The sequence below is a fragment of the Bufo gargarizans genome, chromosome 5, assembly GCF_014858855.1.
Source record: "Bufo gargarizans isolate SCDJY-AF-19 chromosome 5, ASM1485885v1, whole genome shotgun sequence".
NCBI lineage: Eukaryota > Metazoa > Chordata > Amphibia > Anura > Bufonidae > Bufo > Bufo gargarizans.
The window spans coordinates 135,272,140-135,298,354 of NC_058084.1; positions in this window are offsets into that span (position 1 = coordinate 135,272,140).

Consider the following 26,215-nt stretch of genomic DNA (forward strand, 5'->3'; position numbering starts at 1 on the left):
GACCTCCTGCAGCGGCTTAGGGGCCCATTCGCAACTGCAACCCCTATAGTTACGCCAGTGGTCATAGGATAGGTAACTGGCTGATTTTTGGAGGCTCCACTGCTGACACCCCCGTTATGGAGGCCCACTGTAAAGCTATATGAAAATATCTGCTCACACAGCAGCAGGAGAATACAAGATGATTACTCATGGGTATCCCTGCGGTGACTTTGAGAAGTCGGGATCCTTGATGAAGGAGGATGCTGTCTGGCTTGTCTCTGCCTAGAAGTAACCCAGCAACTTGATATGTCTATAATAATGAACTGTGTCGTTTTTTTGATAATCTACTCAGTTTTTATATAAACATGTTTATAGGCTGGTTGAGATGCTGTACATTGCCTATCTATATGTAGTGCGGTCAGTCTACTGTGCCATGTGCCCAGGGCCGTCTTTAATATTGATTGGACCCTGGGCAAAAATTTACTTGGGCCCCCTGGATCCCGCCTTCCCACACCTTAGCAGGCAATCACGCCCTCCACCACAACACACACAAAAACTCCACACATCTGGTAGAGTCCAGTGAATGACTGTAAATACTTCCAGTTCTGAAGACTCCAGCGGCTCAGGATCAGTGCTCTGGGCAGCTGGGCTCAGACTGGAAGTGGGCACCACTCTGAAGGAAGGAGACCAGGGCTCGGCTCACCCTAGTGTTACAGTGCACCCCAGTACCCCACAGTATGCAGTATAGCACCCTATAGTATACAGCACCCCACAGTATGCAGTATAGCACCCTATAGTATACAGCACCACACAGTATGCAGTTTAGCACCCCACACTATACAGTACCCCACAGTATATAGTAGAGCAGTATAGCAGCCCACAGTATACAGCACCTCACGGTATACAACACCTCACTGCATACAGTACCCCAAACTATACACGATACAGCCCCCCACACTATACAGTACAGCAGTATAGCACTCCCCCCCCACTATACAGCCCCCCACACTATACAGGCCCCCACAGTATACAGCCCACCACACAGTATACAGCCACCACCCCCCCCCCCCACACAGTATGCAGCCCACCACACAATATACAGCCCATTACACAATATATAGCCCACCACACAATATACAGCCCACCACACAGTATACAGCCCACCACACAGTATACAGCACCCCACTATACAGTAATTTACAGTATATTAACATAACAGCCCCTGTCACCTTTTTCTGATGTAATCTTTACACAAAAAAGCTCCACAGTTAACTTCTGCAATACTCAGTAGGACCTGTGATGACCTCATAGCCATGTGACCAGTAATTGCTAGGTTACTGGTCACATGGTAATGATGTCATTAAGGTCCTAGAGCAAAACTCATTAAGGTCCTAGAATTAAGATCATTAACACAGTACGATCATGATGCCTGTGTAGCCGACAGCCTGACACCCGGGGCAGTAGCTAGCAGGGCTCAAGAGGCAGCTGCCTTGGGCCCCCCAGGAGCAACTGGGCCCAGGGCAGCTGCCCCTTTTGCCCCTTGGTAAAGACGGCCCTGCATGTGCCACTTGTGCAGGAAGTGGCAGGCTAGGTGCTCACCCTGCACATGGGCCCACCGGGGGCTTCTCCTGTTCCTCTGTGAGTCAGTCCAAGCCTGGCCCTCATTATTAACTAGAACAGGGGTCCCAAGCCCCCATTCTTTGTAACTTCAATTTTGTAGGCTAGTGGAAAGAGTTGAGTACGTTGGCCCTATAGACACTGAATGAAGCTCATGTGTGACCACTGTTCCTTTCCATCTCCTCACTGTGGTCACAATGGAGGAAAATAGGTGATAATTGTCCTTTCTGGGAAAACCCTTTAAAAGGGAACCTGTCACCTGGATTTTGGGAGCTGAGGACATGGGCTGCTAGATCGCCGCTAGCACATTCGCAATATCCAGTCCCCATAGCTCTCTGTGCTTTTATTATGTAAAAAAAAAAACGATTTTATATATATATATATGTATATGAGGCTACTAACTTTTCCGAAGCCCAGCCACGCCCACTGTGAAGGAGCCCAGCACCGCCCCCGCATACTCCCAATCTCCTCCTTGCTCCCCGACGTCACAAAGCTAGAACGCCGTAATGTCGCGATGCGCGAGCTAGCGTATGTGCAGTGTCGGCATAGTGTTCCTTCCCTGTGATGGCATCAGCCTCAGGGAACGAACTGCGCATGCTCTAGCTCGCTCATTGCAAGATTACGATGCTCTAGCTTTGTGACGTCGGGGAGCAAGGAGGAGATTCGGAAGATTCAGAGCGGTGCTGGGCTCCTTCACAGTGGGCGTGGCTAGGCTCAGAGTCAGAGAACGCTGGAGGAGACAAGACTCATCTAAGGTTAATTTACATAGCTATAAAAAAAATTGACATAATAAAAGCACAGAGAGCTATGGGGACTGGATATTGCGGATCATGTGCTAGCGGCAATCTAGCAGCCCATGTCCTCAGCTCTATACCCAAAATCCAGGTGACAGGTTCCCTTTAAATGCAGAGTTACACTTTATGACGAAACTAACCTCACCACTGGGTTTTGGAGGGGCCTGTTTGCCAGCCTCTTGCCCCAGGATTATGGCCCATACTAACTTTGAAGGAGAAGAGAGACCGGCCGCACAGCCTAAATCTGTGGAACTATTTTGGGCAGGAAAGCCATGCTTGCGGTCGGCTAAATGTGACTTTCATGGAATTCGGGAACCCCTGCTCTGATCTGAGTGATTTTTGGATATGTTGTTCGCCCAGATCAGAGCTATCCATGGATGTATAAATTATAGGGATATGTGGGGTTTTGAGGTGTTTTCTGTGTTTTGGGAAAAAATTGTGTTTTCTGCCTGTGAGTGATTAAGTTAGCCCATTATGTTTGGTAATTGTATCACAGGCCGAGCCTATTGTGTTTTGTTGATTGCGTCACAGACAGAGGGGGGGGGGGGGGGGTTGTGTAATATTGCTGGGAAGGTTTCAATACTGTAAATGCATGTGATTGGCTAATGTATAAACTGTCACAGTCTTCTACAAGGTCCCCAGGGGGAGTGTCCCTTGCTGAAAGACCTGCATAAAAGGCTAACATAGCCCCATTAAAGAGTTCTTGTTTTACCCTCAACATAGAGCCTCGTCTCATGTGTTGGGGGGAAAGGCTGTATCTACACTGGGGAATGCTATATGCTGTATACTCCCCTGGCTATAATCACTTAGCTCTTTTCAGAGCTTGTTCCTGCATTGCTCTCTGAAGGAAGAGAGGTTTACCCACTGGAGCCTTGTCGTAGGTCCAGGGTAGGTAGGAGATGGCGAGACCCCAACCAAGCTTCAGCAGTTCGTGGGGTCTGCAGTGCTTACAGTGTCAAGTAGAGTGCTTGGAGCCCTCGAGAAGCACTAGGAGCATCCATCAACTGAGGTACCCAGTTGGGGTGCCAGGAGATCCTTACACACTTTACATGTAATTATGTATTGGGTGAACTGGCAAACGGGCTTCTTTAATCGGTTTTTTTTACATAATAAAAGCACAGAGAGCTATGGGGACTATGTATTGCGGATGTGCTAGCGGCCATCTAGCAACCCATGTCCTCAGCTCTATACACAAAATCCTGGTGACAGGTTCCCTTTAAGATGATTGTTTCACAGTTCTCTAATCATCACTTTTAACAGTTTTTCAACAGTATAATATATTTAATAATAACAACTTTATGCAAACTTTAGATCATACGGCTATCATAGAGAGGATCCTGCATTCAGGATCCCATCTGTCAGCAGAGATCCACTGAATAGGCACCATACTACATACCACTCACTGGAGAAGAAATGTCCAGCCTGACCCCTGGCAATTGTCTGACACCAACTAGAAGAAAACCATGCAGCATTTTTCTTTTCGCCGATTCTTAGCATATTTGTTGGAATGCGTCCGGATCTCCTCCAGTCCCCATTATAGTAAATGGGGCCGGACAGAGACTTACAAAGAGATCTGGCACGCTGTTCCCTGCCGGAACAGCCTGCCGGATCTCTGGTGCTAGTTTAAAACTAGTCTAATTGAGATGACAAATGAATGTTACACTTTGAAAGATGGGGCTGCTCCTTGAGCACAGGATAATGTTGGCATTAACATGCTAGGTTTGGATAGAGTACCAAAATGTGCTAGTGTTGGTTAGAAATACACTAGGAAACACTACAGCATAAAGAGATAAACTGCTTCTTCCCGAAGTTATTCCACATTTGACTCTAGAATCCTTGGTATACAAAGGAGTTCATGGTTGACTAGATGGCTGCAAGGTGCCCAGGTCCTGTGGTTACAAATAGAGATGAGCGAATATAAAAAAAATTAGATTCGGCCGGTTCGCCGAATAAAATATTTTTTGGGGGTTCAATCTAAATTTATTTATGGTGAATCGTGTTAAAAAAACAGCTATTTACTGGCTGCAGAGAGCCTTTATAGTAGTGTAGAAAATTGTGCCTTGCAGGAACACGCATAGGGAGTCTGCTGTGGTAGTGAAATAATACTAAGAGTCAGTATGACATGCAGATGACAGGCGTCGCTCTTAGAATCACTGCAAACTTCACTTATTTAGTCAGTCACAGGGCCAAAACTGACCAAATAACTCAAGTATGAACTTAGCCTTACAGGTCGATGTTAGCGCGAAGAAGAAGCGCAGTCCTTTTACACCGTCGTCAGCTGATTCCACATAGATGTCTACAGAATCTCTTCTATTAAACGCTTATACAAGTAGAGGCCCCCTCCTCCTGACAGAGCGAAGAGGGTGTCAGCAGTAAGTTTGTGTTGATGTCACTGATTATTTTGCCCTTCCTCTTAACTGTCAGAACAATAACCCCCAAAAAACTGATCCTGTCTGAGCATCCGCCTTCACTCGGTCAGCATTTGGTCAGTAATCCATCAATATTGCTAATGCCAAAAAAACCAAACAGGAGTGGATCCAAAACAGAGATGACACGTGAATGGAATCTTTGACAGTGTAGAGGTGGCGGCAGCATCAGGAGGAGGCCACAGAGAAGCACCATGACAGAGTGTGGAGGTGGCGGCAGCATCAGGAGGCCACAGAGTAGCACAATGACAGTGTGGAGGTGGCGTCAGCAGCAGGATCAGGAGGCCACAGAGTAGCACAATGACAGTGTGGAGGTGGCGGCAGCAGCAGCATCAGGAGACCAGAGTAGCATGGTGATATAGTGTGGAGGTGGCAGCAGCATCGGGAGACCACAAAGTGACCCGGTGACAAAGTGGGGAGGTGGCAGCAGCATCAGGAGACCACAGAGTGGCAGGGTGTAGTGTGGAGGTGGCAGCAGCACGCTTGCGCTGTGATTATACGATTATACTACTACATAGGCCTCAGGCCTACCAGGCCTGAAGCCTATGGCATTGATCGGCGGCAGGGCAGGTGCCCATAGCAACCAATCAGAGTCCACCTTTCATTTTCCAAAGGAGCTGTGAAAAATGAAAAGGTGGAATCTGTTGCTGTGGGCTACTAAGCCAGTTCTACTTTATACCAGTTTGATAAATTATCCCAAAGGTCCCTATAGTGTCTACAGCAGTTATAATGTCCCCTAGAGTGCCCCCAGTAATAATAACACCCTATATTTTGCTCCAGATAATAATACCTGTATAGTGTCCCCAAAAATAATGTCTCCTATGAGCCACGCCCCCACACTGCCCATATAGTAATTTCCCCCACACTGCCCCTATATAATAATTTCCCCCACACTGCCCCCATAAAGTAATTTTCCCTACACTGCTCCATATAATAATTTCCGCCATACTGCCCCATATAGTAATTTCCCCCACACTGCCCCTATATAATAATTTCCCCCACCTTGGCCCATATAATAATTTCCCCCACACTGCCCCCATATAATAATTTCCCCCACACTGCCCCCATATAATAATTTCCCCCACACTGCCCCATATAATAATTTCCCCCACACTGCCCCATATAATAATTTCCCCCACACTGCCCCATATAATAATTTCCCCCACACTGCCCCATATAATAATTTCCCCCAAACTGCCCCCATATAATAATTTCCCCCAAACTGCCCCCATATAATAATTTCCCCCACACTGCCCCATATAGTAATTTTCCCTTCCCTGCTCCATATAATAATTTCCGCCACACTGCCCCCATATAGTAATTTCCCTCACACTGCTCCATATAGTAATTTCCCTCACACTGCTCCATATAGTAATTTCCCTCAAACTGCTCCATATAGTAATTTCACCCACACTGCCTTCATGAAGTAATTTGCCCTCACATTGCCCTCCCATGAAATTATTTGCCCCTACACTGCCCCCATAAAGTAATTTTCCCTATGAAGTAATTTGCCCCCGCACTGCACCCCTATGAAGTAAGTTGCCCCATATAAAAATCTGCCCCAATGAAGTAATTTGCCCCTATGTAATAATCTGCCCCCATACTGCACTCCCTGAAGTGATTTTTCCCCACACTGCCCCCATGTCCTCCTCTGCCCCCCAAAATTGGCACACACAGAAAAAAACCTAAAAACTAAAGGCTAATATCTGTGTCTGGGATGGTGAGACAGACCGCAGGCGCGCAATCCTCATTGTCCTGCGTCTCGGCGCAGGCGCACGATCATGTCATCATGCATGCCTGCGCTGTGATTATACGATTATACTACTACATAGGCCTCAGGCCTACCAGGCCTGAAGCCTATGGCATTGATCGGCGGCAGGGCAGGGAACTATGCACTCCCGTGCTCTGCTGCAGTATGTGGGCGTTCGGGACGGCGTTGGACCCCCCCAGCGGTTCTGGGCCCGGGGATGCCGACCCGAACGCCCCTATGTTAATCCGTCACTGATGTCACCTCAGACATTGGTGGCATATATCTAGGATATTTGGGCTCCCAAATTAAACAAGAGTGCACATGTGGGGAGTGCTTTTCATTAATTTCTATGGGAGTTCCGAAAATAGCCAAGTGAGGGGGTCGCATTCTGGACATAGGAGCAAGTCCCAGAGGTGGGACCTGGACCTATCTGACAATGGTGGCATATCATAGCGATATGCCACCAATGTCTGAGGTTAGACAACACCTTTAAGATCCTCCTGACTTCTCCAATACTAGGATGTACCTTGTACTTCCCTGATCATGGGGGTCCGACTCCTGGCACTCCCACCAGTTTGTTCTCACAGCCGCCTCTACAGATGCGTTTAAATAAACAGTAAGGGGTTATCCAAGACTATAAAATGCTCCCCCATATGCTGGCCCCTCACATTAAATATACTTACCTGGCTCCCTGCTCCCTGTGCCGCTCCTGGTCCCTGCACTGCCACTGCTGCTTCTTCCCGTGCGCGGATGAAAACATCCGGTATCGGGGGGGAGCAGCCAATGACAGGCGGGGGGGGGGAGCCTCCTTAGTGTCACCCGCGATGCTAGGCTGTTTGTGCAGCAAGCCGCAGAGGAGTGCGTGTAGGATGGGAGTGGTAGTTGTGGCTCTGAGAGTGGTGGTAGTGCTCACAGTGGCTATCTCCACTCTGGCTCTCTCTAGGGCCATGCACTCGAGGGTGCACCCTTTCTTCCCTGGGGGGGCACACCCTGTTATTGGGACTCCTGCCTCGTGGCAGTTGGGGTACCCTTGAGGTTAGTTGGATTTGTTGGGTGAAAGGCAGAACCAGTGGATATTGGAGACAATAATCAGGCCTGTTGGTTGTAATAAATTCTGTTTACTGTATTGATAGGGATTGTAGCACAAGTAGCCGCAAAAGGCACATAGTATATCACAGTTCAATATTCTCCCAATAGCAGAGTATGGACAGCAACAATGATGGTGGTTATAGTACTTAATCTCTCTAAAAACACCTTGCAGTCTCTTAGCAGAACCATCAGAATGCGATAACGTTCTTGTAAGTCCTTCTGCAGTTCCCAGACTGAGGGGTGCAGAACTGAAAGACGAGTAGCCAATCCATCTCAAAGTATGTGGGATGCTTTTGCAATATTTTTTTCCACAGCAGCAAAACCTTTCTGCCATAAACGAGCACAATACCATACTGTCTGAGGTCAGTGCCTAGCCTTGTGGGTTCTAGACCTTCTAATCTCCTTCTCTCTGGACTACTAGGGTTCACTGAACTTGGCCCTAGTTGTGCAGGAGGTCTTCCACACATGTCTTTCCTCCAAGACTAGACTCTCTCTCTAACTAGCCAGGGGGCAGATCTGGTCCATCATCAGTGACATACCTTCAATAAAGGTGGACCAGGCGACTGCTATGGGGCCTGGGGCAAGGAGGGGATCTGATCTCTCTTTCTTCCATTTTGAGGTGAAAATACTGCATTTTCATGCAGCCACCACTAGGGGGCTCAGCACAAAGACATTATTAGGCTGCTTTCACACTAGCGTTCGCTGGTCCGCTCGTGAGCTCCGTTTGAAGGAGCTCACGAGCGGACCCGAACGCAGCCGTCCAGCCCTGATGCAGTCTGAATGGAGCGGATCCGCTCAGACTGCATCAGTCTGGCGGCGTTCAGCCTCCGCTCCGCTCGCCTCCGCACGGACAGGCGGACAGCTGAACGCTGCTTGCAGCGTTCGGGTGTCCGCCTGGCCGTGCGGAGGCGTGCGGATCCGTGCGGATCCGTCCAGACTTTCAATGTAAGTCAATGGGGACGGATCCGTTTGAAGATGCCACAATGTGGCTCAATCTTCAAGCGGATCCGTCCCCCATTGACTTTACATTGAAAGTCTGGACGGATCCGTACTAGGCTATTTTCACACTTAGCTGTTCTATGCTAAAAATAATGCAGACGGATCCGTTCTGAACGGAGCCTCCGTCTGCATTATTATGAGCGGATCCGTTCAGAACGGATCCGCCCGAACGCTAGTGTGAAAGTAGCCTTATAGCTTCCATTGCACTGTATAAACTCCTATGCACTGAGCTCCCCCTAGTGCTAGCTGCAGGCAGACAGTTTTCTAATATGTGAAGTGAAGCTGCTCAGAATGAGCACCATATTTTTTACACACCTGTTCCACTTTTTCCGATACCAAAATTGGATAAAGTGGGAGAGGCCAAGGGCAATTTTTTTTTATTACAAATGTTTCAAATTTAAATTTATACTGCTTAATAAAAAAAAAAATTCATTCATCTAAAATCGGGGCATTATGCTTTGCATTTCACATTTCCTGGGAGTGTTTGATGCACACGTACTGGGAAATTGGTGGTGCAGGGGGGCCCATACTTTGTTTTGCTACGGGGCCCTGTGAGAGCTGTGTACGCCCCTGTCCATCACCTTGACAACCTAACACAGTTTGTAAAATTGTTAATCATATGTTGTTCATACTGTGCTATTTAGTGCATATACATAACAAATCACATTTAACTTATGAAACATTGCAGTAACTATGTTAAATAATTAACCCTTTGCACTAGTCTTTATGGGGTGCTACATACGTACCTGACAACTGACCTCAGCATAACGAAAGACAGACGGCACATTTCCTACAGTGGAAAAATATGTTATGGTGATAACGACTTGAGAAGGACCTTGAATGAGGTTGAAACACTGCACATCTTTGTGTTAAAAGATAGAAGCTTCAGAAGCAGAGTACAATGAGATCTTTACTAACTTGTAAATTTATCCTCTTTAAAGCTAAAGTGCTAAAACTTGCTTGGCACCTGACCCCTATACTGTCTGGAGATTTCATGTGGTGCAGATTTAGTTAATGACTGCCCATAGCTACAACAATGTGGAAACCATATTGGAACAGTGAATATAGAGAAGTATCAAGTGGTTGTCCCAGAGGCATAGGTAGAGATTCAGTTTGGGGCCCTCCCAATCTAAAACTCACTACCCCCCTATCAATATAACATAGCTTTTAAAAATTTGTTTATTTGACATAAGCAATAATACAAAAGGACAATACGTAGCACACACTACCCAGTGATTACCACTGTAGATGAAAACCAGGACCTGAAACCTAGTATATTGGGGAGAGGGACAAAGCGTGTCTACAGGTACATCCCAATAAATTAGAATATCATCTTAAAGTTAACTTTTTTAGTAATTCAATTAAAAAGGTGAAACTCATATATTATATAAATTCATTACACACATTACAAACATATTTCAAATGTTTCTTTTAATGTTGATAATTATTATGGCTTACAGCTAATAAAAACCCAAAAGTCGGTATCTAGGAAAATTAGAATATTGTAAAAAATTTCGATATTGTAGACAAATGGTGTCACACTGTAATCAGATTATCAACACAAAACTCCTGCAAAGGTTTCCTAAGTCTTTAAATTGTCTCTCAGTCTGGTTCAGCAGGCTACACAATCATGGGGAAGACATAGACACCCTCCACAAGGTAGAGAAGCCACAAAAGGTCATTGCTAAAGAAGCTGGCTGTTCACAGAGTGAAGTTGAAAAGGTGTAGTGGTAGAAAAAGGTGCACAAACAGGGATCACCTCTGCCTTGAAAGGATTGTTAAGAAAAGTCCATTCAACAATTTGGAGGAAATTCACAAGTAGAGGACTGTGGCTGGAGTCAGTGCTTCAAGAGCCAACACACACAGACATATCCAGGACATTGGCTATGTTGCATGCCTTGTGTCAAGCCACTTATTAGCCAGAGACAAAGTCTTACCTGGGCTAAAGAGAATAAGGACTGGACTGTTGCTCAGTGTCCAAAGTCCTGTTTTCAGATGAAAGTAAATTTAGAATTTCATTTGGAAATCAAGGTCCCATAGTCTGGAGGAAGACTGGAGAGACACACAATCCATGTTGCTTGAGGTCCAGTATGAGGTTTCCACAGACCAGGTGTGGGGGGGTTCGCTAAATGTCAGAATAGGAGCAGCAGAAGATCAGTGAAGGGAATACTGATTAATTTTATTTTTTTAAACACTCTGAGCACGTTGCTAAACATTTTGAACATTTTATAATATACACTTAGAGAACACAGATAAACATCATGGGGAAGAGTTATCAAAATTGCGGTAAAGGAAAACTGGCTTAGTTACCCATTACAAATATCAGAGTCCACCTTTAATTTTTCAGAGCTTCTTTGGAAAATCAAACGATCAATTTGATTGGTTGCTAGGGGCAACTAAGACAGTTTTATTTTACACTGCCTTGAATAAATCTCCTCTCCATGAGATTCCCATTCTTCTGTTTATTTATATATATATATATATATATATATATTTTTTTTTTATATTTCTTTTACAAAACATAACATGTTGGACTCGCTTCTCCCTGTCCTGTTCAGAAAAAGTTACATTCATAAAGAATGAAACATCCCCTCCTCCCTCTATAAGCCCATACGCCTTTCCATATGCCCTTGGTGCAAATGTTATATCCATCATGTCTGCCATCCAATTTAGAATCTCTTCAACTACTACTTCTCAAGGGTAGTGATAAATCACAGCTGCCAAATGCTACCAGCCATCCTCATTCCTTGTCAGTGGACTTTTAGAGCCCACAATCTTACACCAATGCCCACTTTTAAATACTATTCAGTATATTTAAATGGCGTCACCATAAGTTCAATATCTTACCTGGTGTGAGATGCTAAAATAAACCGTCTCCATTTTCAGAAGAAAGGACCCGTTTTAGTAACCATATGTTGTAATGCATCAACCCTGTCATGGTGCATGTATAAAGCTAGTTGGTTAATGACCTAATTTACCGAGGGAACCTGTGGTTATAACCAATACTGTAGGAGAGTTTGTTTCACCACCAAAAGAGCTGCCACCACTATAAGAGAGAAGGGGCCAGAATCAGGAGCCGAAAAAAACAATAGCACCTGGGGGAGCAATGGTAATGTGACATCCCAATCCAATGTATGTTACAATATTTTGTCAGAAAGTAGATATCATGGGGCACTGCCACATGCAATGATAAAAATCAGCTGCTGGAAGAGAACATTTGGGCTATGCCACCAATCGGTTAAATAGTAAACCATTATTCATTAATGACAGCTTTCTGGACCCCAATCTTCCCCTCAATGATCTTTTTTTGGCAAATCAGCATCTTCTAAGATCCTACTCCAGGACTGGAAGGCTGACAATGACATAGCCTCCAACATAAGTGACATAAGTCCTCTATATAACATTGTAATTAACCTGGCCGCATTTCATATAATCATCAAATTCATTTGTTAACAATTCCTGAGACTGGTTTCATAAATGGTTCATACAAAATGTTTTAATCTGAACATAAAGTAAGTGACTATATGCTGGGAATTGATATTTGCGGTGGAGCTCACCTAAAGAGAGCCAACGGTATTCTTCCAGGTACCACAGATCCTTCAGTGTGGCTATGCCTCCCTCTTTCCATTTAATAAACATTCTGTTTGTGTCACCCTGAGAGAACCCTGGGTTACACCATAACAGCAGCTATTTTGAGATTTGAAATGGTAACTTAAATCGGTGCCTAACCTCCTTCCATGCTGCTATGGTATCTTTTAATACTAAGCATTTCTTTATGTCTCCTGGAAGCTCAGAGTAAGGGAGAAGTAAGAGCGCTGCCAAATCCCAAGGCATCGCAAAGTTACTTACCAGGGTTAAAAGTAGAGTGGGTATTCCTGTGACCTATTCAGTCAGATATGTGATGCATAAAGCAAGCCAAATTATTACCCCGGCAATGTGGAAACCCTATGCCTCCTTGTGTTTTCAAAAAAGACTTAGCCATAGATATATGGGGTTGCTTCCCTCTCCATATAAACACAGAGAATGCTGCCTGGAGTTGAGAAATGTCTTTATGCGTAAGCAGAAGACGGATCGTCTGCAGTGGGTATAATAATCGTGCAAACGATAACTTCTTTATTAAATAACAGTGGCCCAGAAATAACAGGGCTAAGGTGTCCCAGCTCCTAAGTTCCGCAAATATCTTCCTAAACAGAGGGGGGTAATTAAGATGATAAATGGATTCCAATGTCTTGCCTACATTTATTACCAGATATTTGATGTGCCCTTTAGCTAATAAAACTGAGATTTCTGACTGCAGTATCTCCACTGCTGTAAGGTTTTCTCACTGACGTACCGAAACATACGGACGTCCCGGTGAGTGACAGGAGATCTGTGAGACTGGCAACACATGGTTTGATCTGACAGATTTTCCTTGTGGATCAATAGGAGTCTGTGTTATTTCTGGTAATGGCCACACCCCTTGCCTCCAGGTGTTGCTAATGTGGTCATTTAACCTTACTTATTTATAGTCGCTTCTCCCATAATGCTGTGCGGTTTATAGCTTCTGCGCCTGTGGCTAGTTTGTGGTTGGATCTTGGCTGAGTTCCTGGTGCTTCCATAGCCCCTTTCAAGTTAAGTCTTTCCTTTCCCTTTTGTATTTTGTTTGGGTTCTGTGTGTTGCATTTCCCTATTGTTTGTATTAGGCCTGAAGAAGACTCCTGTTCAGTATTCCTTTTGGAGGAACAGGTAGTAGAGTCCCTGCCATTAGTACCAGGGTCCTATAGGGCTAGATAGGACTCTAGGTATTCCTGCGTATGAACTCACCTACCTTTGGGGTCTGTTCATACTGGTAGTCAGTCAGGATTTTGGTTAGGGTTTTCACTAGGAGGTGTCCATCTTCCTTCCCTAGTTCTCATGCCTGATTCCTTGTTCCCCCTTCCCTCCTATGCTCGGTGTGGTGTTTTCCTCCCACATCAAAGCATGACAGGCTTGCTTTTAAGAATAGGAGTTGGCTTTTAGAAGCATTCAAGTGAAAGCCTGCAACCCTCCTGAAAGAGTCCAGCAACTGGAAAACCCTTCCTAGACCTCTCGATGGATCGTTTAGAAAAAGAAGTATGTCGTCTTTCGTCAAGTGGAGCAATTTCCACCCGATGGTGATACCTGTAATTTCATCTTTCTTCAACAATTGCTTGGCCAAAGGTTTTAATGAAAAATTAAACAGTAAAGGAGACATGGGTCAACCATTGCGTTTACCTTTACCCAATGAAAAAAGGAGTTGATATATAGTTCCCAGTACACACCTGTCCCCGGAAGGACTGATATAAAACTACTAACAGAAGAACGGAAGCTGCTGGTGAATTTCATGGGGACCAACACCACCCCCAGCCATCCTCAAGAGATGTTATCAAAAGCTTTGTTTACGTCAAAAGTGAGTAAGGATGGCGGGGAGTGGCGCCCAGGGCGCATTTGCACCTCATCTAATACCGTCAGCACTTTCCTGATGTTAACAAGTGACGACTACCTCTGGACAAATCCCACCTGATGGGGCCCTATTAATGAAAGGAGATAGATATAAATTTAATGTCCAAATTAATTAACAAAATAGGCCGATATGACCCGGGAAGCAAGGGGTCATGGCCAGGTTTAGGCAGCAACTTAATGTGATCCAGACTGGCTGAGTACGATAAGGGTTGGCCCCATAGGAGCTCATTATACCATGACAGTAGGCTTCGACCAATCTGCCAATTCATTTTTCCATTACATTATACCCGTTTCGATGGTTACGACCACCCTGAAATCCATCAGTGGTGGCCGTGTTTGCACACTATAGAAAAAAGCACCAGCCTGGTCCCAACCACCAGAAAGGCTGGCACTTTTTCCTATAGTGTGCAAGCACGATCACTGTGCGGGATTGCAGGGTGGTCGTAACTAGGGATGAGCGAATTGACTTTGGATGAAACATCCGAAGTTGATTCGCATAAAACTTTGTTCCAATACTGTATGGAGCATGAGCTCCGTACAGTATTAGAATGTATTGGCTCCAATGAGCCGAAGTTATTGCTTCACGAAGTCTCGCAAGACTTCAGGTAATAACTTCATAAATTAATTTTTACTGTAAAAAAACATTTCCCGAAGGTACCACTTGGAACCAAACCCGAGTTTGGGAAAATGTTTTTTTACAGTACACATTAATTTATGAAGTTATTACGTGAAGTCTCGCGAGACTTCGCGAAGCAATAACTTCGGCTCATCGGAGCCAATACATTCTAATACTGTACGGGTGTTTTATGCAAAACGACTTAGGATGTTTCATCTGAAGTCGATTCGCTCATCCCTAGTTACCATAGTAACCATGGAAACAAGCAGTGTGTAATGTGAAGGAAAAATGAATTCAACCAGCAAAGAAAGTAATATGGATAATGACAATACATTAATATTGTAAGTTAGTAATAACTTTCTCTACATAATAAATGCCATTTGCTGAAGTGACACAATCCCTTTAAGGCACTTCAAATGTCTAAGGATCATTATGCAGTTTTGTGGGGACCTGAATCCCTTTACGTTCCAGGAGACAATCCACATGCCCGTGTAGTCAAAGATACTGTGGTGGCAGATGGTAGCACAGAAGATGGCAGCGTCTGGACCAATACCCCCCTCCATCTCCTCCCCCTATATACCTGCCCAACATAAATCATTTTGAACATAACACCAACCGAAGAGTGTATAGGTCCCTTTGCATGGGACAATGATTTAGCAGATTGTCGGGAAGATATATATATATATATGTATGTATATATATATATATATATATATATATATATGCGCTGGCCTTGCTCCTGTACCTCCTTCTAGAGATTCTGTAAGGTGGCTACCAACGTTCGTGTCAGGGTGTCAGAAATGTCCAGGGTGATACGTTTGGCCACCAGCACCGACAACTTTTAATAATTGATTGCTACCTGCTGGGAGTCCTCCACCTTTGATAGCTTTGATTCGGCCTGTGTCTCCTGCAATGAGTACTGAGACGCAGAAGGAGAAGGCGGTGTCATCTTGGTGAGTCTCCTTGATTTAGCTTGGTGTTGAGAAGCTGTTGTTTTAGCCCCTTTACTTCATGACAAAGTGATCCATATAACTTCAATCCCTACTAAGATTGTCATGGGCACCCTCAATGGGTGATTAAAAGAGACTGTGTGAGGAAATAACTAAGGATGGACTGTGATCGACACATAGCACCCTGTACTGGGCTCTTACATTGCTGGGGCTGGGACTAGAAGTCTCATTCTTCTTTTGTTCATTGCAACATACAAAATTCTTCTCAATCATTATTGCTAGTGTTGAGCAAATCGAAGTTAATGAAGTGGAATTCGATCAGAATGGCAGTAAAAAGAAAACTTCATCACCTCATCCATTTGAGGTGTGAGTAAATTACTGAGGATGGACCAGGATCAGCATGAAGCACCCGGCACTGGGCTCCTATATTGGCTGGGGCTGGGACTGGAAGACTCCGTCATCTTTTGTTCATTGCAACATACAAAATTCTTCACAATCATTATTGCTAGTGTTGAGTGAATCGAAGTTAACGAAGTGGAATTTGATCAGAATTTCAGGAAAAATTTGATTCGCCACGAATTCGGATTTCTTGGCACTTCGTGGTAACGAATCCATTTTTTCTGAAATAGCTGGGGGGAAAAAATCACTAATTATTGCTTAAACACTATGGGGAGAATGTATCACTCCCTTCAACCAGAATTATGGCTTTAAAATGTCACAAAATAGGTCTTTTGCAACTTTTTGGGTTTATTTGCACAGAATTTTGAGACTTTTTGCATTTTACACCACTTGCTCCAGTTCAAAAAGTGGGTAGGAAAGTGGGCAGGGTTTTCTATGGTAATTAGTTTCCTTCCAGATCCCCCAAAAAAGTTTCACACTCACTTCAGTAGGGGGCGGCATAGAAAAACTGGAGTATTTTTTCTAGACAAAAGTGTTCGATATGTGACAAATTTAACAAACAATGTGCGAAATTTGATAAATTTGACACAAAGTACTCCAACGCAGACTCAGGCAAAACCGACTTCAAATATTCCCCTCATGATAACTTCTCCCTATGATTGTAACAATTAACTGGTTGTTGTATTGGAACATACATGAAGCAATGTAGATATTATTATTCATAGTGTGAAATATCAGAATTCTAGTCAAATCAGGGTCACACCGGCTTCTGTATGGTCAGTTTGCAGAAGTGCATTGAACTAAACATTGATCGCAACTCTGTGGCCTAATTCTAGGACGGATAGGTATGCATGTAACTGCTGGGGGCGTTCTCGATCTGTAATACAATTTTGTCTTGTACTTTGTAACGCAGCCCCAGTGCATGAACACATTTGTTTTTGTTTTAAATTTTCCCATACGCACCAGTGCCAAGTATGGGTGACTGTTCTTTGCGGCTGAGCATGGTTTATTTGGAGCGAGGGATGAGATAATGTAATAATATGAACTTTCCTGTTTAGTGATGGAGGTGAATTGTGTGCAAATAATAGAAATATACAATAATGCCCTCTCTATAGTGAGGTTTACAAGACTTGGCACATGCAATAACTCCTATATAATGATTCCACCCTTGCTGTACCATATTAACATGTCCCAGACATGGGAATGCACAGAAGACTATACTGCAGATGTCAGTAACTGGTAATCTGACATCTGACTTCAATTCCGGATTAGCAGGAAATTGTCAGATGTTCTGACAAGTTCACAGACTACAGTCTCACTGTATTGACCTGTGTTGTCAGATGCTATTAGAAAAATGCCAACAGTAATATTTCGCAGAATTAAGAAGTGGAAAGCAGATATGTAATATATATTTATAATTTTATTGTACCTAGTTTCGTTGTTTGGTTAAAATATAATTAAAATTAAAAGTGTAGATAAAATATGATATTTATAGTGTAAATGAGGTAGATTACAGATACATAATAACAATACATGTAACAATCTGGTAAAAGAGACTTTCTCTACACCACAGGTTATCAGTTCCTCTGCAAATTGTGTACATAACTTAGCCCCATTTATTTAGATTTAGACCACGTCCACATTTCTGTTTTTCACTGACGTGTGCTGTCCGCAGAAAATGCAGATGCAGCGGGCGCCTCCACCCAGGGCCCTTTAAGAAGAAAAAAAAAAAGAGTACTTGTTTTTGTGATGCCAGTTGCAGTGAATCAACAAGGGCACAGGGCCCCTTCTTAGTGATATTGTGGTAGATGGTACCCAGGTGTTAGAATGCCATAGTGGTGTAGGGTAGCCTATAATGTCTCTCAATGTTGATGCACGTGTCCTGGTGCTCCTACATGGATACGCTGGACCCTAGGCATTGGCTCCACAGCAATGAAAAGGGGGTTAAGGATGAAGGGGATGAGGAAATAAATGAAGTCCAGACCATGTGATAAAGTTGATAACTTTACTCGAATAAACATTTCTCCAAACAGTTTACAGGCTTTATCTTGGTTCCAGCAGGCGTTACCATTAACTGTGGCAGGCAAACTCCCCTCTGCTACATTTGTTGCTCTCTGGCTCTGCTGTGCTGACAGGCTGGCTGTATAACTTAGCTTCAGCTGTAGGCTGCAACTTCTTTCTGTAGTCTGACTCTAAACTGGTCCATGGAACTTTACTCCTAGCTTCAGAGGCTTCAAGCTGTGGACTCCACATCCAGCAGAGCTGACGGTGCTCTAGCTGGCTTGGGCAAGGCTTGGGCACATCAAACAGCGACATGCCCAGCCCTTGCTTCCTTCCCCCTAGCAGGGGGTAAGCTAGATTAAGGCCGAATGCACACGGCCGTGTTCCATGGCCATGAGTGGTCCGTTGTATGACGGTCTGGATTCCTGCTGAGAGCAGGAGCGCACGGCGTCATTGGTTGCTATGACGCCGTGCGCTTCATGCCGCTGCTGCACTACAGTAATACACTGGTATGATCTATACGAGTGTATTACTGTAGTGCAGCGGCGGCATGCAGCGCACAGCGTCATAGCAACCAATGACGCCGTGCGCTCCTGCTCTCAGCAGGAATCCAGGCCGGGTTACCACGGACTGCTCACGACTGTGGAACACGGCCATGTGCATTCGGCCTAACTCTAACTAATCCCCACCCTTCCAGCAGGAAGTAGGACTCGCCCACTCCTCCACAGAGGGGGGTTAGAATGGAATGGTAAGCTCCATTCTCTGTACCTGTAGCTCTGCCATGTTTTCTGCCACCCGCAGGTGAACCAGGCACATTACATTAACATAACAGTTGCAAAATAGGAAATGCACATTGTGAAGGACTTGGAAATAAATACATAGGATGACATTAGGTTAACCATAGGAGATAGTAGCGAGGTGCAGAAGTGGTAATGCCTCTCTGGGGTGTTACACAGACAGCACGCGTCAGTGACAAACGGAAATGTGGACACACTTACCTATGGATTAAAATGTGTCTGTTCACAGTTCAGTATTTTCTACTGACCGTGGGTCAGTAACAAAATCACGGAGACATGCACTACATTGATCTGTGATGCGGACCAAGCACACCCATTGAAGTCTGTGGGGCGTTAAAATCACGGACACAATACGGATGGCATCTGTGTTGCGTCTGTTCTTCACTGAAGACTAATAGGAGATTCTTTGGAAATGAACTTTCAGTTGAGCAACGTCAGTGAATTACGGATGACATACGGATGGTAAAAACGGACACACGGACCAACCACGGATCCTTCACGGACATCTTCGCGAATGAAATGCGTACGCCTTTTTTCACGGACGTGACACTGACACGGAAATGTGGACAAGGCCCTAGACAGGGTTAGACTAGCCCTGATGATGACAAGAGGTCTAGGTTCTGACATGATAGCAAGTTCCAGTGACAGCCGGACCATGTAGCCCAGCATAGAACAATCTCATTAGGTACATGGTGCATTAGTTGCTTGCTACTTGGATTTTTTACTACTTACACGTCAGGTTGCCTGATGCAGTTTTGGAAGCCAAAACCAGAAGTGAATTAAAAAAAGAGAAGTCGGACCTGTCTTTTATACTTTTTCTCCTTTTATCATCCACCATTGATTTTGGCATCCAAAACTGCATCGGGAAACCTGACAGTGTGGCCTTACCCTTAGGCCTCATGCACACAACCGCGGATCCATGTTCTGCGGATCCAAAAATTGCAGATCCGCAGAACACAGATACCAGCCATGTGAGTTTCGCATTTTACGGAACGTCCGGCCCATAATAGAACAGTCCTATCCTTGTTCACAATGTGGACAAGAATAGGACATGTTCTATATTTTTGCGGATGCCAGGGAATGGACATACAGTTGCGGACAGGACACAATGTGCTTTCTGCATCTTTTGCGGCCCCCTTGAAGTGAATGGGTCTGCATCCAACCAACAAAAATGCGGATTGGATGCAGACAAAAAAATACATTCGTGTGCATGAACCCTTAGGGTAATTTCACAAGTCATTTTGTAGACCCTACTGACAATATTGTTTTTGTGCTCACTGGCAATAGAATTTAAGATGCAAATCTGGACAATATCTCAAATCTGTATAACTGGGAGCTCAGCCCTTGTAATGAATTTTAGATTTATGACAGCATATCATGCCAATTTTAACTGGATATACCAAAAGTCTCAACTAGACTGCCCTCTGCCACCTCTAATTTCCCCCAAGATAAGGTGTATCATATATGTCTTGCAGATGCTTATCTCTCTCCACAGTAGAAATAAAATCCCAGTTTTTTAGGCATGTTAAATGGGGAGCCAGTAAAGCTAGCTAAATGTCTGGTGACTATTTCACAGCAAAGTTATGTCTGTGGCTATTTTATCCCGGGTTCACATCACCACTTGTTTTCCGTTGTTCTGCTGTGTAAGAGGAGCAGAACAACAGAATAGTGTTGAGCGCGAATATTCGAATTGCGAATATTTTTCTCGAATATCGCGATTTCGAGATTTCACGAATATTTAGAATATAGTGCTATATATTCGCGAAATCGAATATTCGTGTTTTTTTTTTGTTTTTTTTTAATGCTCCATTCAGTGCCCGTTGCCGTGCTCATGGAGCGTCCCCATCACCATGGGGACGCTCCATATACTAGAATGTACTGTCGGATTAGAGAATTACGCTGAAATCACCATGCGATTATTTCGTGTTATATTAATCGCATCGCAATTTCAGCTTCGCACTGCTATATTCCATATATGTGTATTTTTTTACGAAATGTCGTACTATTGCTCTAACTTCGTCTTTTAGAATATTACGAATATTCTAAAAGACGAAGTTAGAGCAATATTATGAAATTTCGTAAAATACACATATATATAGTAATTTAGCTAATATAGTGCTATAATCATTTTTTTTTTCTTTCATTTTTTTTCCCTCTTCTGAACTTAAGTTTTGTAAAATATGTACACTGTTAAAAAAAATTAATATAGCAGTATATTAGCTAAATTACAATATATATGTGTATTTTACGAAATTTCGTAATATTGCTCTAACTTCGTCTTTTAGAATATTCGTAATATTCTAAAAGACGAAGTTAGAGCAATAGTACGAAATTTCGTAAAATACACATATATGGAATATAGCAGTGCGAAGCTGAAATTGCGATGCGATTAATATAACACGAAATAATCGCATGGTGATTTCTACTTAGTACTGCTATAGTCCATCAGTTGAAATCGCCATGCGATGAATATAACTCAAAGTATAGTACTGCTATATTCCATATTCGCCGAATATGGACTATAGCAGTACTAAGTAGAAATCACCATGCGATTATTTCGTGTTATATTAATCGCATCGCAATTTCAGCTTCGCACTGCTATATTCCATATATGTGTATTTTTTTACGAAATGTCGTACTATTGCTCTAACTTCGTCTTTTAGAATATTACGAATATTCTAAAAGACGAAGTTAGAGCAATATTACGAAATTTCGTAAAATACACATATATATTGTAATTTAGCTAATATACTGCTATATAAACTTTTTTTTAACAGTGTACATATTTTACAAAGCTTAAGTTCAGAAGAGGGAAAAAAAATGAAAGAAAAAAAAATGATTATAGCACTATATTAGCTAAATTACTATATATATGTGTATTTTACGAAATTTCATAATATTGCTCTAACTTCGTCTTTTAGAATATTCGTAATATTCTAAAAGACGAAGTTAGAGCAATAGTACGAAATTTCGTAAAATACCATTGCCTTATACTAGAAAAATCGCAACACGCGATTAAAATAATCGCATATTATTCGCGAAAAAATGAAATAATTACGAATATTCGATTTCGACGAATATAACACGAATATTCACTCGAATATTCGCGATATATCGCGAAATCGAATATGGCACCTCTCGCTCATCACTACAACAGAAAAAAAAAAAAAGTGCTGGATAAGGCACATAACTGACCCGAATGGATCTGAACAGACTCCATTGACTACATTTTGTGTGAGTCGGATGCAGACCCATTCACTTCAGTGGGGCTGGAAAAGACAGCACTCGGTGCCGCGCAGGGAGACACACACTGCTAAGCCACGCTGCCTGATGATGCAACAGCATCCTTAGCTGCAGGATGCAATGCTCTGTCTCTCCCCGCAACGGGCGTGTACTGGAGGAGGACAGGTTGCTCAGCTCCTCTATTCCTATGTGCTAGTGTTTGTGACTAATGGAGTGCCGAATGACCTATCAGGTTCTGATCCTGGAACTCGGTGCTGTATTTAAACCCCTTCCTGGCCATCGCCAGTGCCAGTTATAGTCTCTGATTCACTAGCTTTGTTTCTGGATCCTGTGCTTATTGGATTGCTCATTCCTCTGACCCTGACTTGTCTTTTGACCACTCTCTGTCATTTGGTACTGCGTTGTCCATCTGGTTCTGATCTGGGCTTGTCTTCTGACTGCTCTCTGTTTCTCATTTGGTACTGCATAGCCTGACTGGTTCTGACCCATTTATGTACAACCATGCTTTTGTCTTTGGACTCTTAGTGTTTGAATGTCTCTGCGTGTATGTAGCTCAGGAGCTGTCGACCAGTTGCGGTCTTGCTACCTAGGGCTTGTACTGCAAGTAGGTAGGGAAAACGGGCCGGGTTCTATGTCCATGTCTGTCCCTACCTACAGGCATTACAGGTGTGTTTACGCATCCGTACGTCCATTCTGTAGCACCTGAAAAAATGTGAACATCCCCTTATTCTGGTCCACTTTACGGCTAAGGATAAGACTGTTCTATAGATGCCAAGATGTTCTATTCCACATAATGCGTAACGCACATGGCCGGTATCCGTATTAAGATCCGCCATTCTTGGACCACAAAACAGGCTACGGTTGTATGCATGAGCCCTTACAAGGATGCTAGGAATTGATGGTTAAGGGGGCTGGAGGAAATAAAAAAAATATATAATTTATCTATCAGCTATCATGCAGAACCTTGAGGGACTGCTGACCCTTTTAACGAATTTCATCTGTATTAAAAAAAAAAAAAAGTATTGAGGAAATTCTTTGTAAAAGTGCAAGCGGTTTTGCATGTAGTACTTGACCGTGTAGCATACCGCCAGTACATGTCAAGTCATCCTGTCACTCTCTCAAACTATAGCCAAGTAATATTGGGAACAGCTGCCTGCCATTGTGTGCATAATATTTCACAGTTACATTCTGATTTAGCAGCAGTTTCACATATCAGTACCGCCACTGATATATGCAGAGCAGAGCTCATATGAATCACGGTAACTGCACATATATGTGTGGGTGTGAGTGACTCTGGGTTCTGTGACAACTTCCATACTCTCATTTTAGCACCTATCACACTCAGAAGGTCACTGGCCTCTCTGTTTGATCTTTACCCTAGATAAACTGGGAATTTTCCTTTTTATAGCCTTATTATAGGCACAGACTTTGAAGTATTAGATTTTGTCTGAATCTGTTATTGGTTGTCTATTCTAATCATATTTTTAGACAGAGGTATGTAACACAAGCGATCATTTTAAGGTGCATTTGAAAGAAGACCGAGGGCTGGGCCCACAGGTACCGAGGTACACGATGCCACACAGACAACGGTTCTTTCCCAGCAGTTGAGGTTACTGAACAATGTAGTGAACAAGAAGCTGAGAATATATGACACAGATTGGTACACGGAGAATAAACCAACAGTAAATGTAACACTGTCTAAGGGTACTTTCACACTAGCGTTAGAAATCCATATGCAAACGGATATCATTTTTTTTCCGGAGCCAATAGACTTTTGCATTTAAATACCGGATCCGTCTTTCCGGTATCATACTGAATAACGGATCCGGTATTTAATTTTTTTCACAGCTAGAAAGAACTGCGCATACGCAGACCAGAAAAGCTGATCCAGCGATGTAGCAATTTCCGGGATTTTGTCCGGAAAAATACAGTACAAGGGACGAAACGGAAGACTTCCTGATGCATACTGAATGGATAGCTTTCCATTCAGAATGCATTGGGACAAAACTGATGCATTTTTTTCCAGTATTGAGACCCTTTACCGGATTTCAATACCCGAAAAGAATAACGTTAGTGTAAAAGTACCCTAACAATAAACCAGTAAATGTGATGTTTTCCCCAAAGTCCATTAAGCAGCCTAGCTGCACTTGTATGTTCCTGGATGAGTTCCTCGTTGGGGTGCACCCTAAGTATTGCGCAATACTATTTGTATTCCACAGGGAAATGATGTCTGTCTCTTGTAACTTTAATCCTTACTCCAGCTCACAGCATATAACACCCTATGAGCAGCCAGTGAGATAGGAAGGTGTCAGCGTATGAGTCCCTTAGGGCTATGCATTAGCTTGCAGCCCATACACCACAACGTAAGTGTACTTGGAGCGTTATTGTATGTCCAAGTGCCACTTCAACAGTGTGGAGCAATGTGACGCGGCAAAGCCGCGCTTACAGTTCCTTGAGCAGGTTCTTGGTGCTTTTTCTTATTTCCTGGTCCACTTCAGAAATGGATCCTACAAACACAACACTCCTGGGGTCATTGCTGCAAACCTCCCCTTCGTGCTGTTGCCAGTCTCCACCATGAGCCGGTCCATTCCCTTCCAGATTCAGCAGAGATGATCCCTTGTGGTTTCCAGCAGCACCAAGCACAGCCTTCGTATCCTCACTTCCTGCTTCTAGAGGAACCTCATCCCCTTACACAGGGAGAGTGTAATGCAATAAGTCATTTGCTAAGTGCAGTGTCAAACCTGCATATTCAGTTTGCGATCACACTTGTAAGGGTCCAAAACAGCCCATAAATTAGCTATTTTCCAACTTTGCAAACTAAATAGGTTATTAGTATTCCTCTGATAGGCAGCTCCAATGTATACTTTTATCACTTTATCCTATGCTGCCATCTACTGACCAAAGTGAGATGTTGCAGTAATTATTTTTAATACATTCAAGGTCCCTTGCCCCACATCCTTACACATTCATGTGACCACAATATCTTTGACTGGAAATCAGTTGCATAACTCTGAATGGAGTTGTTCCTGCAGCATGTGATTGGATTTTTAATAACCTCATTCAGACGTATTGAACAGTCACAGAAATTCCAGCAACAAATCTGCTGCATGTGAACACACCCTCAAAAAAATCTAAAAATCTTTTGTTAGTCAATAGACAGGGGTTTTGATATATTTATAGTGCTTAAAGGGAATGTAAAAATATATATAAAATATTCTGACAGTTAAAACCAGAGAGTGACATGTATCCATTTTTGTAATCTGTTATTATTCTCTGATTAAACTTTTTTTTATTCTACTTCCTGACCGTGATTACAGGTTCATCCAACTTGCCTGAGCTGTTGTTAACAGCATTTAGAGATATGCTTTACAGCAGTCACCATGTACAATAGATATAATGGGCTGGAGCTGAACCTATTGACTTCTATGGGAGAGTAGTTTGCTAGGCATGCTCTGTGACCTGTGCAGATGTCAGGAAGGAGAAGATAAGCTGTGATATCATCTATTGTGAATGGTGGATCCTGTGTTATTTATATATAGATTATTTCTGTCTGTAATCCTGCCTGTAATGATAAGTAGATAACTACAGTAAAGTGATCTGTACAGACCAAGAAGTGGTGTCCATTCTTAGGCTTAGTGACCAGTGCAAAAACTGCTGTTATTTTATGGTTTATTTTAATATAGATATTGACATGGAAAATTAAAAATATCCACTAAAAATGTACAATTTCATTTAATTGAATAGAGAATGGTGTAAATAGCAAATTTCTAAATAATTTTATTTAAAAGATATGCCTGTATCCACCTGAAAAAAAGCTGTAAAGTCATGGCCACGAAGGGTTTCGCTTCCCCCTACTTTTCAGTCCACTGCCTGTTGTCAAGCAAGATTTGTCCCTAGCAACAGAGACACAGAAAATGGTTCACAGGAAGTGGGGATGTGCCAGAGTTAGGGTACTTTCACACTAGCGTTTTTCTTTTCCGGCATAGAGTTCCGTCACAGGGGCTCTATACCGGAAAAGAACTGATCAGGCATATCCCCATGCATTCTGAATGGAGAGTAATCCGTTCAGTTTGCATCAGGATGTCTTCAGTTCAG